General features: G+C 40.4%; 1 long non-coding RNA gene across 1 annotated transcript; it reads right to left on the reverse strand.

The window, feature by feature from the left end:
• Positions 1-3,247: 3,247 nt before the first annotated feature.
• Positions 3,248-3,986, reverse strand: LOC110127565 (uncharacterized). The gene is made up of 2 exons (XR_002310826.2): positions 3,897-3,986; positions 3,248-3,620 (listed from the first exon to the last, which is right to left on the reverse strand). It is a non-coding gene; the product is annotated as an uncharacterized lncRNA (long non-coding RNA).
• Between the last annotated feature and the right edge of the window lie 658 nt (positions 3,987-4,644).

The following is a 4,644-nucleotide window of genomic DNA, read 5'->3' on the forward strand; positions in this document are numbered from 1 at the left end:
GGAATTTGGGTTATTCCACTTTCTTGGCTATTATGAATAATGCTACTATGGACATTTGTATCCAGGTTTTGTATGAACAAATATTTTCAGTTCTCTTGGGTATATAGCTAGGAGTGCTATTACTGGTTATATAGTTAAACTCCCATGTTTAACTTTTTGAAGCACTGTCTGTTTTCCAAAGCAACTGCACTATTTTATATTCCCACTAGCAATTTGTGAGGGTTCCAGTTTCTCCACATCCTCTGCAGTTTCCTTTTCCTTATAGTTTATCAGTGCCTGACATACTCTGTATTACTGTCTCTGACCTTTCAGAAGCAGGGTTTCTGTCTTGTTAGCTGCTGCAGCCCCAGCACCACAAGTGCCTGGCAACCAGTAGAGCACTCAACGAATACCTGTACCTGAATGTAATCTAGTAACATTTCTTCACTTAAGGACTTCTCTTAGTGGTTTTTTTTTTTTAATTTTTATTGGAGTATAGTTGATTTACAATGTTGTATTAGTTTCTGCTCTTCAGCAAAGTGAATCAGTTATACATATATCCACTCTTTAAGATTCTTTTCCCATATAGGTCATTATGGAGTACTGAGTAGAGTCCCTTGTGCTATACAGGAGGTGCATATCTATTTTATATATAGTAGTATGAATTCGTCAATACCAGTCCCCCAATTTATCCCTCCCCCCTTTTCCTCTTGGTAAGTTTGTTTTCTGCATCTGTGACTCTATTTTTGTTTTTTAAATAGGTTCATTTGTACCATTTATTTTTAGATTCCACATATGTCATATGTGATATTTCTCTTCCTCTTTCTGACTTAAACTTCATTCCACTTCCCTAAGTTTTTAAGTTAACCTTTAGTTATCCAACTCTTAAATGAACACATTTTTCCTACAAAAATTTTAAAACATGACTGCTTAATCCCTTCTGAGCAGTCCTGATTCACTGTGAATCCTTTGTAGTGTTTCCTTCCAGACGTGCATGCTTGTATATATATATATATATATATATGTATCAGATTTAGTGTTAGAAATGAGGGGGAAAGCCTAGTTTGAGGTGTTTGGTTTGTTTCTTGTTTTTTTTTACACAGATAATATGCTACAGGGATCATCTTATAACTCAGGTATTTACTCAGCACTGCCTTGGAGATGTTTCCTTGCCTATATATATATATATATACTCGTCTTTTTTTTTTTTTAAACTTAGTGTTCTGTGTAATGTGTGTACCCGTTTAGCCATTGCTCTGTTTTTAAAAGTATCAAATATTTGTGGAGTAATTAACTTTTGCAGATCAGTGTTTTTAAAGGTTTTTAAATTTTAATTTTGTGATACTGTATATCATTATGTTAGAGTGTCCCAGGTAGCCACAAAGAAAGGGATTAATACTAAGACAGTAAATCACAGTCCTGATTTTTAGACTTCGAAGAATAAAATCAGTTCCTCAGAAACTTAGAAAACAAAATTCATTTTAATGTCATTAACATTATAATGAATTCAGCATTCAGCAGTTCTGGAACTTTTTAGACAGTTAAAGGATTAGAATACCAACAGTTGTCTTCTCTGCACTCTGAGGTACTCAACTGAAATGCACCTGTCTGTCAGAAGTTCCACTGCATTTAATAAACCTGCCATTCAGCACTGGTATTTACATACTGTCCCTTGCCCACCTAGAGTATAAACCCCTCAGAGGAAGGAAACTAGGGCTTTTTAAAAAAATACAGTAAAGATTATTTGACAAATACAATCTTTTGTGCTTCCCATTTTCAATATATTTTTAGTTTCCAGTTCTGCCAGTTTAGCTTAATACCTGCTCAAGGATGTAAACTGTTGTCAGCCTATGTTTATCCTATTTCATATAGCTTTTTACTTAAAATTCTGGTCATAAAATTTAGGTTAAAACATTCTGGAATTGCAAGTTCTTATTCTGAGGGTTTTGCCTCTCCATCTGTTAGTGCTTGTGTAATGCCTTTGAAGTGCTAGATGCTGGGGGTAATCACTTCTTCATTTTAGGATTTCAGTTCTTCAAAATCTATACTTTCAGATTATCTAACTGGTCATTGTAATATATTTGTATAAAATAATTGCTAGAAAAACAAGAAAAAACCCTTTGTTTTATACTTCCTGCTTGATGTCCAGTAGGTGGCATCAGACACCATTTGGAGTTCTTCATGATACTAACTAATTTCCTAGTTGGTGTTACTGGCTTACTGATTTCTTCCTCCGCTGCCAGGGAACAGAAAGAGGTCCATTCCTTAGTCTTAATTCTCTGATTTTATATATTATGTAATTTATTTTTGTTTGGAATTTAAGCAAAACTTGTCGGTGTTTAAATGGTTCCTTTGCTATATCTGACTCAGATTTCAACCATTTTTCCTTTTTTAATTTTATAAGTGTGATTTTCAATCAGGCTAATTCCAGGGGAAGGATCATGATTTTGAAATAAGACTGGGTTTTTTAAAAAAAAGAGCTGAGGGTAAGAGAAAGAATAAAGAGATGCTAAATGTTCATAATAAAATCAAAGAGAAAATATAGAAGTATACAGAATCCAAAATGAAGAATGAAATCAGTGTTTTTACTATCAGTAAAAACTATATTCATTACTATTTTCAGATTTGTTTTACAAACAATGTGCAGTTAAAAATTATATCTTTATAATTTTTATAAACTTATATCCCCAATTCTAGCTCTTTGTGCTTTTTTGAAAACTTTTATCTTCAGTGTATTTATTAATTGCTGTAAAGAATCAGCTTTTAGATCCAATTAACCATTAAAACCAGAAAATATGTGTTCTATATGTCAGGACTGGGTTACTCTATTTATTCTTCTTCTTTTGAGTTTAATGGATTTATCAACCATTAGAAAAGACATATTTAAAACTTACCATAATAATTACATGTTTTTCTTTCTTTCCCCCGTGTTTGTCAGTGTTTGTGACTCATGGAGATCCAGTTCTTAATTCCTGTTTTTTAGAAAAACTATCACCTATAGTATGGGCTTTGGGTGAAACAGATCTAGGTTCAGTTTCCATTTCTGGCTGAATGGATGTCTAAGAAAGTCATTTAGCTTCTCTGGGCATCAGTTTCCTTATGTGCAAAATGTAGATAATTAACCTATCTAATGGGGTTATATTGAGGATTAGCAATAATATAGGTAAATTACCTGACAAGCTATTGTTTTCACATATTGGCAACAATAAACTTCTTAAAAGCTTTGTTAAATATGTTCATGCTTTACTCATTTCTATATTCAGGAGTCTCAATTTACCAAGAGTTTTATTTCAGTTTTTTAAAATGGAGCTCTCAGTATATTAACAGCGTTAACTTGGGTCTCAGATAGCTTAAGGAACAATTCTTAAAAATTTTAGTTCTGTTCTACGTACATTTATAGTGGTACCACACACACAAAAACATCATTTACAGCCGTCTTGAATAGGAAGTATTCTTTTTGAATGTTTTCCTCTAGAATTAAAAGGGAAGGAAAGACTCTGAAAGAGATGTCAAACAAATCTCAGAATTCGGCGTCAGTCTGCAGGTACAGGAAGTTTGTGAGCTGTTAAAATACACTCGCATGAGGGAGTAATTGGCCAGCGCTTAGGGCGGGGTGTACAGCCTCACGATTCCAGTGCTTTCTGGGGAGAGAGAGAAAAACGCTGGGTGGCGAGCACTGAACACGAGACAGTCTCCCCCGCCGAGTGCTACAGCCACGTGGCGCTAGCCGGAGCCCCAGGCCCACCGCCCTACCGGGCTGTCGGCGGGGCCTTCGGTCGCGGAAAGCCTGGAACCTCCGGGCCGCAGCTAGCAGGCCCGGGGATCTGGCCCCGAACCCGAGCAGGGCAGAGCGCCCAGGTAAAGCGCGGTGCCAGCTTCCACTCTAGTGACGTCCAGCAGATCCCCGGAACTTTTACCCGGAGACAGGTTCCGGCAACAGGTCCGAGGCGGGGTCGGTGAATCAGCGCTGCTGGTGCCCGGGTCAGCCCTGCGATCCAATGCCAGATTCGGGTAGGAATAGCCCGGCGTCTAACCACCAGCCATTCAGGGATCGCTAGCCAGGGCACAGATGACGTCATCGTAGCTGGGCGGTGTCGGAAGGTTCCACCAATGGGAGACAGGCAAAGTGGCTTGCTTTCTGTAGCTCTTGGCCAATACTAACAAAGCAAAAGGGGGCCCGGTTGTCCATATAGAACCAATGGAAAACAGGGAAGGAGCACGAGGCGGAGTTGAGAATCCTGTCACCAATTGGAAAGAGGAGGTGGAGCCCGGGCCTTGTCAAGCGTGACCAACCAGGGAGAGGAGCGGACTCTGAGGGATGGGGCCGTAGTGCCTTCCCCCAATCGGACAGGTCCAGGGGCGGGGAATTCTTTAGGGCGCCCAATGAGGAATGCAGCCGAAGTGGGCCTGTCAAGAGAAGGGCCTGGGGGCGGGGGAACGGTGAGTCGGGGATAAACACTCCGCGGCGGTGGCGGCTGCTGCTCTTCTGTAGGTTCTGTCACGGTGTCGGTGGTGCCCAGCTCGCCGGTCCCCTCCCCCTTCCGGCGAGCGTGGTCGCCAGAGAGGCTCTCTCAGCCCTGCTCTGCGGGGTCCACAGCGGGGCGCGGGTGTCCGGCGGCGGCGGCGAGCCTGTGTCCAGTGGGGGTTGGTCCCGTGGCTCCGGCC

Source organism: Odocoileus virginianus, chromosome 2 (genome assembly GCF_023699985.2).
Source record: "Odocoileus virginianus isolate 20LAN1187 ecotype Illinois chromosome 2, Ovbor_1.2, whole genome shotgun sequence".
NCBI classification, from domain to species: Eukaryota; Metazoa; Chordata; class Mammalia; order Artiodactyla; family Cervidae; genus Odocoileus; species Odocoileus virginianus.